At 30.3% G+C, this 15413-nt stretch overlaps 2 protein-coding genes and 1 long non-coding RNA gene across 3 annotated transcripts in view; 2 read left to right on the top strand and 1 right to left on the bottom strand.

Moving 5' to 3' along the window:
• LOC106683247 (protein Skeletor, isoforms B/C) overlaps positions 1-15413 on the bottom strand; it is a gene marked incomplete in the record, with an annotated part of 168897 nt that overhangs the window by 77522 nt on the left and 75962 nt on the right.
• Positions 1-15413, top strand: part of LOC106683250 (uncharacterized) — a 168789-nt gene that overhangs the window by 70248 nt on the left and 83128 nt on the right. The gene's annotated exons all lie outside the window — the stretch shown is intronic.
• LOC136795697 (uncharacterized) lies at positions 4434-5477 on the top strand. The gene is made up of 2 exons (XR_010843339.1): positions 4434-4706; positions 5132-5477. It is a non-coding gene; the product is annotated as an uncharacterized lncRNA (long non-coding RNA).

Genomic DNA, 15413 nt, shown 5'->3' on the forward strand with positions numbered 1-15413 from the left:
CCGGAACTGATAGAGAAAAGGAGGAATAAGAAAGGTTCCGACAAAAGGAGATATCACTGAACCCCAGTAGCTGCAGCAAACGGATACGACCAATCAGAACTAATCAATCAACCGGAGAATCCTGGGCACTTTCTCCAAGCAGGCAGGATGGGGCGAAAGCCGGCAATACAATACACACTGCCGCTCTGCATCTTCTCTATGTCTTATTAGCAGGGTCACTCCTTAACAAAATCACGTCACGACATCTTTGTGACAGTGTCATTGTTGTCGGCTCTTCTAGGATTTTGGAGAAAACTATTGTGCTAACGAAGCAAGGGCAGGGAGGGGAGCTAAAGAAATCTGGCAATAGTGTGAGTATAGTTATGATGGAAACTATCAGGGTATTCAAAATATCTTTAAGTCACTCAAAACGAAATAATTTCAATGGAATTAATTACCTAATAAATGTAATAAATTTTATACATGAGAACAATTAATAATGAATAAAACTTTGTAAGTATCTCAAGAAAATGCCTGAATATGGACGTGTGGTCCGAAAAGTTGAATATTTTATTATGTAAAATTAATAAAAAAGTTTAAACTATAACACTAGCTAAGGAAGTAAGTTTTATTGTAGCTAATTAGTGGACGTTTCACCACTATCCATGACAATAGTCCGAACCAAAACCTGCAGTATAAAATTAATTTCTTTAAATTGAAAATTGAATGCAAATATAATCTTAAATAAAATTAAATCTTTCAGTTGTTTCAGTTACAAAGTCAGTTCAGTGTTAATAAAATCTATCATCTCCGTAATAAAATATTTTCGAAAAAATGCTTCATTACTAATGGTCTGTAGTTTACTCAGCAATTAATAAGGGTCAAAACTTTTTTTAACAGTTAATTATCTATTTATTTAAACTTAATTAAAATATTTTCGAGAAAATAAAAATTATTTCGCATTTAATTAATTATAAATTAAAAACAAAACTCTATGTGGAATTAGAAAATATAGGAGAAAGTAATACTGAAAAATATATTTATTTTTTTAATTTAAAGTGTAAATAAGATATTTGCTGTTAGTTACGCTGTTAATCTTCATAAGCTTGTTGTTCCGTTAATTTCCATGAGTTTATCGATCAAGATTCGTTTTAGTAAAAACTAATTTCTCTTCTATAAATGAAGTCTGTTTTGTTTTTGATTATGTAATTCTAATGATAGCCTAAATGAATGAACTAGTCAACCCTATGAAAAATGTTTTTAATTTATATATTTTATTTTTTTACAGACGATCTATCCAAAGAGTCATTAATTAATTAATGAAAAATTAACCATCATAAATCGGTTATTTTAGCTGCCAACGAAGGAATTCTTCTAGGCTACTAAAGTGGATATACCTGTAGTTCCTTACGAATGGTCCGCGGATGGTCCGGCAACACGTGTTTTAATGACCATTTATTGATAGAACTATTTTATTATTATCATTTCTCTTATTTGCGTGTTTAATGTCTTTAAGCAACCAAATTGTCAAATATTCTACCCTGGCCCTAAGTCGGAGGTGAGAGTTTGCCACACATAGTTCAATTTCCGGCTTAGTGGTCCGCAGACTTCTATGGACTTAGGAACCACTGATTCATACCAAGCCTATCAAATATTTTTCTTATAGTGAAAAGTTGTTACGAATTTCTCTATATTTATTGCCAAGTTAGAAAAGAGAGATCTAGTTCTATTTCAAACTATCTCTGCATCGGTTCTATGAGGCTTATAATTTAATTGACTCTTAAAATTTTTAATTTATTTTTATTTTCGTTTTGGAACCAGAAACTAGTCAAGTACCAATATCAGTGACCAAAAGATCCTACAGAGTCATCGTCGGTAAGTTTTCATATCATTCCCAAGTTTTATTTAATTTTGTATCAGATCACGTGACTAAAAAGATATTTCGTACCGAAAGAGATTTAACTTTGGTCAATCTTCAATTGTGCTAGTGTGACTGTATCTATGCTACTACGGCTGGACGTAAATGAATTGAAATGAAAAATCGATCTTAATTCTGGGACACTTGGTCCTTTAAGAGCAACAATTTCAACAGCATTTGTCTGGCAATTTCAAAAATATATTTCAAACATAATTAAATAAAACTATTATAAAATTATATACATAACATATGAACAAAAGACATAATTATCCAAGCTATTGATGTTTATTATTTTCTAGTTCGTGGAAGATTGATATCCAAGGAGATTGTTGTTTGAATATTCAGGAAGGAGCTTTAAGCTAGCTAGATCGTGGTATTACTGTGTTTCCTATATTTGGCTACACATAGACTCGTTTGTTTGGTACAGCCTTCATTTTTGAGAATTCTTCTGAGTTGTCTCCGTCAGGCTAATCCGTCAGTTTGTTGCCAACCTATCCCAGGTGGCTTGGAATACTTACTAAGTATACCAACAACCTGATTTTACACCTTTCAGTGGTAAGATTGGATTATCGTGATTTGAACCAGCTCTATTGGACAGTGAGTTCGTTGAAACTCTATAACATTAATTTTAGGAAACTAAATCTACACCGTATATTCTCTTCCTTGTATAAAACGTCATAAAGAATTAGAGTTAAGTACACTCTACTAAACAAATGAGACAGCACCACTTATGAGAATAGAGTACTTCACTCATGTGTTGGGTAAATGATTCATTGCAAAAAATGCTGCTTATTATTGCGATTAATAGGTGTTGAATCACGTGATATCTAAGTCAACAAGCTAACTACCGCATTATTACAACTATAATAAAATATTACGTGCCATCATCAGCGTCCCGCCTCTTTTACTACACCGAGTTCATCAAGAGAACAACTTATCTTTCTGACTCAAGTAGTTTGAGCTCATTGAGTCATATCCTATACATTTAAAGCAAGGGAAAAAATGGCCATTTTGATTATGCATCTCTGGAATGTGTTCTATACTTATTAAATTTAACAAATAAATAAATAAAATTAAATAAATCTTAATTTTTTTTTTCTAAGCCCCAAGGGTGCATGGGTTCGAGCTCAAGATGGACAAAAACGGGTTGAGGGGAAGCTCTTTTACTGCATTGGGAATGCATTTGAAGGAGGAGCTGAGGAAATCAGATATTTTGGATAAGAGGTTGTGTTGTGTGTTAGTCTGATGGTGTAGGAGCACACCAGGTTTGTTGTGTCAGTAATAGTTCTGTAACTATTCCTCATTCCTTAACCAGCTTGAATTCCTCAGTGCAATGGCGAGCTAGTGTCAGATGTCTATCAAGGGTGACCCCTAGCCCACAAAGGAAAGTTCGTATAAAACCCAAATTACACACTTAGGCTTGATGTATCTCTGCGATCGTACAGTAACGTTTTCAATAACATTTATTTCTCGAGGTACAATTTTTTATAACCGATTTTCTCAATTGCAATTTTTTCAAAATGGTTTTGATTAAATTGTATATTAATGAAAACTTTAATTATACTATATATCAGCTTGACGTTATAATCAGTAAAATAGTTTAACAGGGCTCAAATCTTCCTTTAAGAACTGTTGTTTTTCTTTATTTTAAATAAATTACTATTTAACATTGTTAATAAAACAGGATAAATGTGAATATGAAACTATTTGATAGTTGCTTATAGGGGAGATCGGTTTTCACACAATATACTGGGACATGGGAAGCGGCCAACAACGTCCCATCTCATCTAGGAAAATGGTTTATTACTTTTGGTTTTTTTTCACTTCTTCATGTATCATAATGATGTTAATAGGAACGTCCCTATTTCAATATTTTATTATTTTTAATATTTTAATCATTTTAAAAATTCGATATTTAAGAATCAATTTTGAACTGCTAAAATTTTGGTCAAATATTTTACTCAACTACAAAACATTATAAATTTTATCAATAAAATGCTCTTTTTGAACAAAAAAATATTGTTCATTGTTACTGTCGAGTGTTACCTTTCACTACTGGTAAGAGAAAATTAAAATATCCAAACTAAAAAGTTTCATAATATATTTGTTAAGATTAAAATATCCAATCTTCTACTAATAAATTGTTGTATTCTATACATTTTATACGACTCAGTTGTTAAAGAAAATAAAGATCCCTAGAGGTTTTAAATGAGATCTAGAAGAATTTGTTTCAATTACTTTTTCTATCTTAGATGATTGAGGAAGTTTTTATAAATTAATGATAAGTACAATTAAATAAATCATTTTCCGATTAATCAAGTTTCGAGTACGTTTAAAAGTAGGGTTTCCTCGACTTCTGAGGTAAAATCCATTAAATATAAGATTTCCTTGACGATTGAGTAAAAATTTATTATTGTTCCATTAGGATGATTCATAAGATCTTGAAAAGCTATCGTAATATTTTTGTTTATTTATTTAATAGTTAATATAAATGGTGAAATTCAAAATATAAATAAAAGTAAGAGAATAACAATCTTGCATAAATTCTACACTTGGTTCATACGTTGAGGAATTCATCTTAACTGCATGCAAGAATCTTGTAAATTGCTAGTCTAGAAGAAAAGTAAAGTGAAGATATATTTGGAAGAAAATTGTAAAGGCAAAGGGCACACACTGTTTAAGCGCACATTATTATGTTTATTTTGGAGACTGTCCATTTTTTGTTTTTCATTGTACTGAGATAGCTTAACGAAATAAAGGATGAAGATGGATACCAACACCAAAGCTGCTAGGAAAATATCTTATATAGGTAATATTTATTACTGGAAACTCTACAATTTTAACAAAACTATATAAATTTATATTATGGGAATTAATTTTTTTTTAACCCGGGAGAGGTATTGCCTTGAGAATTTTTCTCATGTTGGAAAATAAACCCCTGTGTTTTCCTAGCATTTCATCTGTTTTCTCTATTTGAGTGTTTTAACGTATTTATTCATTAAATTTTTTTATTTTATTAATACTATGTTTTTTTTTGTGTTTTTTTAAAACTTATTTATCCATTCAAGTGTTTCCTGTAACCGGTTTTTTTTATTATATTTTCCTTTTAATCTAGGTGTTATTCTTATTCTCGTAAAATGTATCTAGTTGTTTGTTCTTGGTAGACTGATCTACTGCTGTGACTATGAATGATGGTCTGATCTCACATTACCGTCTAATATTGAATTTTTTTAGTGGGTCACTGAAGAGGATCTAGGAGGGTGAATTCCGGAGAGCGAATTTGTTGATCAGGTGAATTAAATAATTGAGCAGAAATGAGAAAGAAAAACAGGAATGAGTGAAACATTTGTATTGGTTTTACAGACCGAAATGGATTGTAAAAGGAAACTGTAGGGGTGAAAAAAAACTGTTTATTATATCCTATTATTGTATATCTTTTTTTTTTATTATACCATGTATGTGTAATGTATATATGTCCAATTACGGATTGATAAGTATGCTGTGTGAGATAGCAACCTAATGTATTTAGGCAGCATATATGAATAAATAAAGTATTTCTCTGTTGTCAACCTTCCTTTAACCCATTGATGCTATTGCCGCTTTTTTAGTTATTTCCTCCCTTTCTTCCCCACCTATGATCGATTAATTTTTCCTTTGGCCTCCAGACTATGGTAAGAGTGAGCATGTCTCTCATCAGTACACTCTTAACGTGACATATATTTTTTTCTCGATTGAGCATTTTAGTCACCTGCGTTTCTTTTTTTAAATTATGAACCGAGGCAAGAAGAACTTAGATCTTTAAGGAAATTTGTAATCATAAGCCCTGATGAAAGAGCTATAATTAACAATTTCAATTTCAAATTGTATTGAAAGTAATCGTAAAGATTTTTGTCATCCACATCCACTTATGTAAACAAAATATTACAATGAGATAAATGCTCAGAGATGAATGCTCTTAGGAGACAAACAAGTAGGCAGGGTTAAGGGGATTTATAATGTGTTGCAGATGATTAGCTTCATTGGGTTAATTTACTTTAACATTATAGTATAGACACCTTAGAAAGCTGGAGTGAAACTTTCAAAGGTCTTGGTTCATGCCAGTCCTCATTAAAGAACATGGAAAATTCAGAAGTGGTAAAAAATATAATCACTTATAAACTTACTGCTTCTAGTAAACGAATCGAAAGGTAACAGATGAATATTGAGAATCATTTATAGCAGAAGTAGTTTAGGCATCTCAGTTCACTGAAACTAGCATGGAGGGTTGATTTTTATCCGGTGACGGGCCCCCCAAGAATGAAAACTTAATCCTCACTTGGGTTAGAATAGGTTGATAACCTGTAGAAAAGGTATGTTAAAAATGGCCAGGAGGAGGTAATAAAAAGAAAAGTAATGAATATTATAATACTGATTGGACGGAAACAAAGAAGTGAGATATAGGAAACATATTATAATAGAATTTTTAATGTTAAAAAAATAATAAATATTTAAACAAAAAGTAAAAAAATGTGGCAATCTTGGGACTGGCTCACAGATATGAAATTTATTAAGTATTTCTAATTTCATTAATAATTATCATACCTTCCCTTTTATAGTCTAAGGCAGAAAATATAAGATCCATAGTAATAATAATAATAATAAATATAATAGAACAGCCATTTTCTAAGCAGGAAAAGTTTTTATATTGTAATTGGAGATAATAATAGGAGCTCACACAATTCGACCGGCACTGCACGAAATCAATTTACTCCTTATAATTATTTTTTTAATTGTAGAACTTGGGTAAAGAAGTTCCACTTCAACAAAATATGTATACTAAGGATACTGTTGGAGATGAAGAATGAAAGCCATGGTAATATAATTAAAATAGAATCTCTGAATAATCCTGACTAAAATCTAAGATGTTAAATAATCAATATGATAAATAACATTAATTATTTTGATGTGCATTAAGATTAGATAAAGGTAATTTATCTAAACTTCGTCAGGTCAACAAAACAATACCAAAAAAAAGTATAAATAAAATAAAACTAATATGATTTTTGTAGATTTTAAAGATTACAGAGTGCACTAAAGGCTAATATTCATTAGTACTATATAAGTTACCTTCACACTAAATTCGGTGTGTTTAGCCTTCATACGTTTATCCTGAATACAACTTTAAGGCGACTCGCTATTAGAAAAGTCAGAGGTAGTTACATAATATTTTAAAACAACATTCTATACAAATGAAAAATAAATATTTATTGTCGGGCTCCATCAAGTATCACTTTTGACATTTGGATAATTGGTAGACGTCCTCAAACAATTATCAGGCGATGCGCTTAAGAACCTTATATTACTAGTATTATCTTGTTCAAAGGTGTGAAATGATTTACAATCAAATTATATTTGATAAGCAATTCACTCGATATTCGCAACGGCTCAAGAATTATTGTCACCCCTGGAAGACCTCCAAGATACCTGGAAGCCAAAATTACCCCCGGATAAATACAATAAATTCACCAAATCATATCTATAAAAGGAAAATTCCAGTTATATGGACTACTGAACAAAAATTCTCATCTTTCAACTAAAAACAAACTATTGATCTACAAGACAATACCATAACCAATATGGACCTAAGGAATTGAATTGTGGTGGACAGAAAAAAATTCGAACATCAAACGTATCCAGTCCTTTCTACCTAAAGTCCTTCGAACATTGGTCAATGCTCTATATTAAGTAACCAACAAAACCTTAAACCATGACCTCAACACCTCTTATATCCTTGACGTTATTCCATCCAGATTTTCCAACTTCCATCAGAACCTTATCCGCCATCCTAATCCCTCGGCACAATCCCTATCCAATCCCAACCATGCCTATAATCCTCCCCAAAGATTGAAACGGCAATGACCCCAAGACCTTTTTGTGAATTGCGTTTAGTATTCTGGCAACGGCCAGCTTCTTCACTCGAGTCTCCACTGGCCCTTGGTGGCTGAAAGAAAAGTGCTGGGAATTCTTGAAGCCCTGCCTTACCTACCACACAGTGGCAAGGCTTGAACGGAGTTCCCCAGCCGTAATTTAAATATCTTATGTAGGTGTGAGGGTGTATTTATTTTATTGTTACTTAATTAAATTAAAATTAAATTTAATTTAATTATCTTGCATATAATTTTTTTTATTATTAATCAGTTTTATTATATTATATTTTTGATATAGATTTATTTTTACAAATCACGATAATATTTTCTTTTATTTCTACATTTCTTTATTATTATTGATTTAAATTTAGTTTTTTCTTTTAATTCAGAGAGTTTGTATTATAATGTACAGTTGTAAATAGCAATAAATAAATATTTAAAAAAAATTTAGAGAGTACTACAGTTATCATTTACATTTTTCTTTCCTTTTTTTCTTCATTTTTTGTATAAATTTTATAAATGATTATTTGAACTCTAATATTTTGTGGCAAATTTTATTAATTCTCTTCAATAAATATTATATTTAACCCTACATATTTATACACACGATAATTCAGTTTATGAAGTGATAACCCATGAATAATTTTATCAAGTTAACTTCCCGAAAACATAACTCATTTCAAATTACACAGTTGGTCGGCCAAGCGTGCGTCTACTTTTATCATTAAAATGATTAACTAGATGATGCATGTCTCGAAGTGTGATTTTTCAATAAGATGAGTAACATAAATACTAAAGTATGTTTTAACTTATTTTCATGTTCATATAATTAGTCACCCTTATGGTGGAATACAATTAAGAAATTTATTATAATATAGTTAATTTAAAAATATGAAAAAACTTAAATAAACTGTATTGGTTCATGTAATATTTATGAGTTATTCTTATATTATCTTATATTTGATCGTATGATGTCACCGATATTTATTTCCTGTTCTGCATTGTTTTTCAGAAAAATATATATGCTATTATAATGAGGTGTAGATAGTTGCTCGTAGATTAATAATTGGAGAAGATAGTCGGTAGGTGCAGTCAGTTTCGAACTGAGTTTTAGGTCTTCATCAGGGAGCTTGTAGGGAAGAATTCCTAACTAAATCTGGCAATTTTAAGAAGACCTGAAACTGGTCTTCGAAACGTCGGAATGACGCAATAATGTTTTGTTTATTTATGTAGTTTTTACTGAACGCACCCCCCCCCTCCTCGCCGACCATCTTCTCCAATTAGTATATAGTATTAACTGGTAGGCATTTTAGAGAATAATATAGTGACATTAAATTGAACCTACCACATAGAAAACGTCACGAACACACTGTTACCGTGATGAAAAAATCAAAATTTATAATATTTTAACCAAGGGGACATACGCTGTTGTTAAATGGGATTTAAAAGTACGGATGTTTTCTTAATTACATATAATAATTGGAGTGTAAAAAAGGAACGTAGGTTTGTCTCCATGGTTTGGCGAAAATGATATTACTGATATGAATGATATTAAATGATATGAATGGAAATCATATTACCAGGCGTTTACTATTTGCTAAACATTGGAAAAAGCTTGACTTGGTTTGATTGTGAATGGATCCATCAGACAAGTGGTGTTGTCTTGGGGGAAGGAAGGAGATGGGAGTAAACAAACTGATTTTTTCCCAATAAATTACATTTTTATCCTAATATGTAGCATTCGGACAACGCGGTTCTGAAATGTATGTACATCACAGAAAATATCTTTGCACATGCGCAAGCTAAAGAGATAGATGAACAAAATTGGCAAGGTACCATTGAGAAACCAGCCTACACAATCCATAAAAATTGCAGCAGAATCGCATTAACGGTGGTTGGTATTGTGGCTGTCACATAGATTTAACTACAGATAGACCGATGGAGATGAAATCAAAATCGTTTCTTGTTTTTTAAAACACAAATCGATGATTTCGAATCTGAAGACAATCATTTGTTTTCACTTCCCACATGAATGCGAAGATTTAAACTTTCGGTAGCGAAGAACCAAATATATTACAAAATATGATTATGTGATTGATTGAAGACTATGTGAGATATAGAAATATCGAACTGATACATGGCCTTACTTTTAAATACGAAGATATTCAAAATATTCAGTATTTTAAATTTAAACAATTAAAACTTAATGTTAATAATGTGAACCACTACAACCCATGGAGAGTCAGAGGTACTTTCTATGGAAGTACTATTTTTAGAACAACTGTCAAACAAGGTGGTAATTTCTTTAAGATCACGCTCAACCGACAGATTTTTCTCTAAGTAAGGGTACCCAATATATAGGGTGACCCCCAGTAGGGATTACAAACCCACAGGGTTGACTCACGGTCTCAGTAATAGTATAAATCATTATCTACTAACGAACGTATCCTAAGCGTTAATAGCACTGTACCTTACCGCTGAGCCACCCCGCTTCCCATAACAATTAAAACTTATTTTCTGAATAACAAAATAGAGTTAATGAAAAACAAGGCATTTGAATAAAGATAGATAGGACTCGAGAACGGGAATTTAAATTAAATTGCAGCTCTTGCAATTTAATTTAAATATGTAAATATATAAACAATATGTTTTGGATGATGGTTAATTAAAAATAAAATATGGAACATTCCCGAATATGTAAGATTAAACTTTATAAAAGTTTATGAATGATTTAATATCTTCCTAGTAATGTTTCCATTCTAACTGAAACAGAGAGAAGATAATTTTAAAAATTTATATTGTATTTTTTTTTTTAAATTGCTAAAGTTAAAGAAAAACATTATTAATTTTTTTTTGTACCCAGCTCATTATATAATATGTATAATGAGCAAAACTTGTTCAACATACATTCTCCAATATTACACAAACATTATTGATATTATGGTTAATGATTGTCACAATATCAAATCTATTACTTTAACTATTGCATGTTTATCTTTCAATTGAAATACAAACCCTTTTATACAAATGTCAACAGAATACTGCGAACATTTCTAACTAATAGGAATCTTAAGAAAAAAAACTTTAATTAAATTTTCATATTCGATATTAATTTCCACTTTTTTCCGTTTTCTTAACACTTGTTCAAGTTCCTCCTTCAACAGCAATATATCTAATCTCAAAACAAACATTTAATGGACGCGTGTTACCGCAGGGAATTCTGTGGAGATATCCCCTATCGGGAATTAATTGAAAAGTAATTAAGATTTCCTTTTGAATGCAATACAATGAGATAAAAGTCAAGCGATTCTCTTCCAACATCTACAACATTAGAAATTCAAATTAATTTCTTTTGTTGCAATTTAATAAGCATTAGGTTCATTAAACATGGGCGGAATATAAAAAGTTAATAACTTAGTGATTGATTATTTCGAAATCCATAAATAGTTAGTTAATGGATCATGGCCTATATTTTTAATTATTTATTCCTTTTTTATAACTATGTATTTAAAATTTCAAAGATATCAATAATTGAGCACAGAAAATATATAATTTTCTTTATTATTGCCAATCTAGAGACTAAGGTTCTGGTCGGTCAGGTTTATTATTTTGGGGGTTCCTCAAGGGACAAGTATAGACTCATCCTATTTATTCTGAATAATAATAAACGCTTAACCAAACCCTTAGGTACGATGCCGATATCACCAATAGCTCTCAACATACTTCCAACTTCCAGGTCAATCTTTACGTGATAATTTATTTTCAAAAAACTGTTATTCCCTTAGTAAATGAGCTCAAATTTCGCATCTTGTAAAGTACAGTAGAGAGGATAATAGTTTTGTAAATTCTAACTTTTAAGTTTGTAGTCTTTTTCAAAAGCAATTTCTAAATGGAAAAAAAAAGAAAGTAATCTTCTAAAGTTAACCCTTTTCAGCATTCATCACAAATCAAACTCTAGTACTAAATTAAATAAGATAGCTCATAGATAATTGCCTTGTTTTTCCTGTTATATTCTATAATTTACTTATTTAATTCAAAATTATCAATTTGTTACTTGTGATGATCCAATAATGATGTTTAAGACTTGGCTATCGTTTGGAGATATTTTTGAAACAATTCATTTTAGTGTGTTTTATTTAGAAATCTTCGGCAGATAACATTTCTTATAGCAAAAGAGATCATTACATAACACCAAATATTTTCAGTGCTTGTGAAGAGGATTTGAAAGAAAGCTTAGGCGACAAAATTTAGGCAAATTTCAACAAAATAAAAATAACAAAGTTCGAGCTATTAATAACAAAAACGTGAAGTTACTGAACTTCAATTTTATATTTTTATTTATTTATTTAATACCAGATCGGCTTGGTGGACCTTATAGTTAATGCAATAGGTACAGATTTTTTTTTTTTAACAATCGACTATGGGTGTATAGTCTCATACAAAAGATACCCTAACTATATATAATGTTATAAATAAGAAAAAAAAAGATAAATAAATAAATTTAAATAATAATTCTTAATAAAAGGTAAAAGTAAAGTTAATAATACAAACAATGTCTTTATGGATCTAACCAAATAAATAATTGACTTCAAATAATAAAACAAAAAGTGAATTTGAGAAAAAGATGAAAAAAAAAACATAAATTAAGATAAAATAAAATTTTAAAGTGACAATAAAAGAACTCATAAATATAGGATTTATTACAGGATGTCCTGCAGCAGCCTTGGCTTCAGTCACCGGGTTGTGGTTGGGTTTCCCAGGTTGTAGGTCACTGCTCATTTAACTGTAGGTAACTGGGAGTGGAACTTCATAAACCTTTTTTTGCAATCCTCTATTGTCTCTATTAGTAATGAGCATCCACTGTAATTCTTAGGACTTTATTTTAAAAAGATTGTAATTTCATCAATATCTAATAAAAAATTCATAAGAGTCGAGTTTCCTCAAATTTAGGAATAGTCTTAAAAATTCAAGTGCCTATTAATACTCTAGTGGAGAACGTTGTTTTCCGACATGCAAAAAGGAAGTTAAGACACACGACCGTTTATATTGCAAGTTCCAATTTAATTACATTCTTCCTAATAGACCTGACATTCCAACAATGGATTCTCAAATAATATCAATCGAATCATGGAAGCATGTGTCAATCACAACGACAGACCATTCGCAAGGTGTCATAGCGGAACAAATGCCATTGGCAGAAGGGAACGTTATGTCAGAGAGAAACTAATATCTTTCCCAAGGACGGCCGTGGGTGAAACTCGGTTTTTTTTTCCTGTCCAAGTCGTAGGCATCTAGGATCCTCTCAACATTCTCTAGAATCTAGTGGAAATGGGTGCTTTGAGTATTATTTTTTTAATTTTCACTGTAATATTACGTGAAATATTCTTCTCATTTTAATTTCTCTTACTTATAGTATTTGTAGATATAATTGAAAAAAAAAATGGTGCACTAAGCACAACTTTTACTTACCACTCTACTCAAAGTTAAAATTAATTATACCTCTTTTCAGTACATATATATTTCAATATTATATTGTACAAATCTATTAACTATGACAATAATTCCCCATACTAATTTTCCATAAAAATTTGACTTACTCCAATTTTAACAGTTTTCAGAAAAGTAATTTTACTATTAATTATCCTAGCAAATTTTTAACATTTTTGTTTTGCAAAAGTATGGGAGAAATATAAAAATAAAATATTTAACTAAACCTTTCATTCTGTACTTTTTTTTAAAATTTATTTATTGACATTTTCAATTGCATTAAAAATATATACAAGTAAATTTGATCTTAGTTCTAAAATGGCACAATACAGATACGTAGAGATTCTATTTTCGAACGTCTAGAAGTATTATAAGATAAAGAAGGAGAAGCTAGGTTAGAAACAAATGGGTTTGGGTGGTTAAAAAGTTTATCATGGAAGAATTGGTATCTTGTTCTGACTAAAACATATGGAATATTGAGATCCACATGGCTTGATAATAAATTGATTTGTGACAAATTAAGGAGCATAGAGGATTTAACGAAGGATTTTGGATTGTAAGGATTGGATACGAGAGGAATTCGAGTCCCATAGCTCGATTCCAAGTCCAGAATACTAGGAATGATTTTGATATACTTTTTATTGGTTCTTTCATAGCTATTCTCCATTACCATCAACGATTTTCTTTGTTAAATTTTTTTTTTTCTAAAATCACTGGCTTTCAAACAATACATAATACTTGTATACTACAACCCTCATTTCCATAAATATGTTTTTAATCTGAAAAATTATTTTTCCTTATCTCCCTAGGATCTTAAGTTAACCATCAGGTCTTTTCATGGTTAATAATTATATATTTTTTATTACTAGTAAAATACTAATATAGTTACTTTTTCAAATAAACAAAAAGTAGGGTACTTTAAAGAAAAAAAATCGCATTTAAGCCCTGCTAGATTATTTTGATGACAATAAAACCAATCTGGTGTTAAAGACCATCTCATTTCATATCAATTTAGGGGGTTATCAAAATCATTCAGACGTTTTAGAGAAAATCCTCAAGAAAGCCTCAAATCGATTACATAAAGTAGCACTTTTGGTTAGTCAATTTTATCGAAATGTTTCAGTAAAAACCCAAGAATTTTCTTCCCTTAAATATGAAATTTCACTTTCGTACGACTTTTTTGTTTTTTATTAAAGCTATTCACCCACAGATATTATTTTGCGTTTTGAACCTGTATTTTCTTCGCAAATTCGAAATCAAAATTTATCACGATTGTCTTACTTCCCCTTAATATATATTCCATACATAGGTAAGTGAAAATATCATAGAAAATATTTTTTGTGTGAAAAGTGTTTCATACTCGAAGCCGTAAAAAAGAGATAATCTCTCATCTGTCTAAAATCCTAAAAATCTAAATGATTATATGAATTTTCTACTTCTTACATTGGTTAGAAGTGTTTCTTATATACTTGATAATTAATAAACTCGACAAATCGTAATTTAAAAACCTTTTTCTTCAACTAAAGCATTTCATTTATTTGTATATTTGCTGATAAGATATGTTGTAAATCATATCACAGTCCCAAAAATAAAACAAATATTTTTAAAATGGCATTTTAATTGCGTATAATGCGTGAGTCAATATAATTTAACACCTCTCCCAAGACGATCTAATGTAATTTTTGTTTGCCCTGCACACACTGTTGTTACATAGCACGTATGCAAAGGCTACAAGATGTAATTTTACCGTTAATTAAACCCGTAGTTGGAACTATGAATTAAATAAAAAGAACTTGTTAATATCGGTTATTTGGGAAAAGATTTCAGATTAGATAAAAATTCTAATTTTTGTCAAATCATATTCAGGTTTCTATATTTGCATGTGTGTCACAAAATCCCTATTTTTTTGGCCTCACACCAGTATTTTAATAGCAGCATATCTAATTGACCAGGTATTCTTGATTTTAGTCAGTACAAGTTATAGATAGACACATAGATATATGATTCATATTTTATAAAGCGTAAGATGACCTTTCATTGTAGAATACAAATGCTGCTGACAAAGTGGTAAATTCATCTTTGGACAATTTGAATAATCATTCTGTAGTAGCAATTTATGCATA

This window comes from Halyomorpha halys, unplaced genomic scaffold, assembly GCF_000696795.3.
Source record: "Halyomorpha halys isolate HHAL.00 unplaced genomic scaffold, Hhal_1.1 Scaffold474.1, whole genome shotgun sequence".
Taxonomy (NCBI): Eukaryota; Metazoa; Arthropoda; class Insecta; order Hemiptera; family Pentatomidae; genus Halyomorpha; species Halyomorpha halys.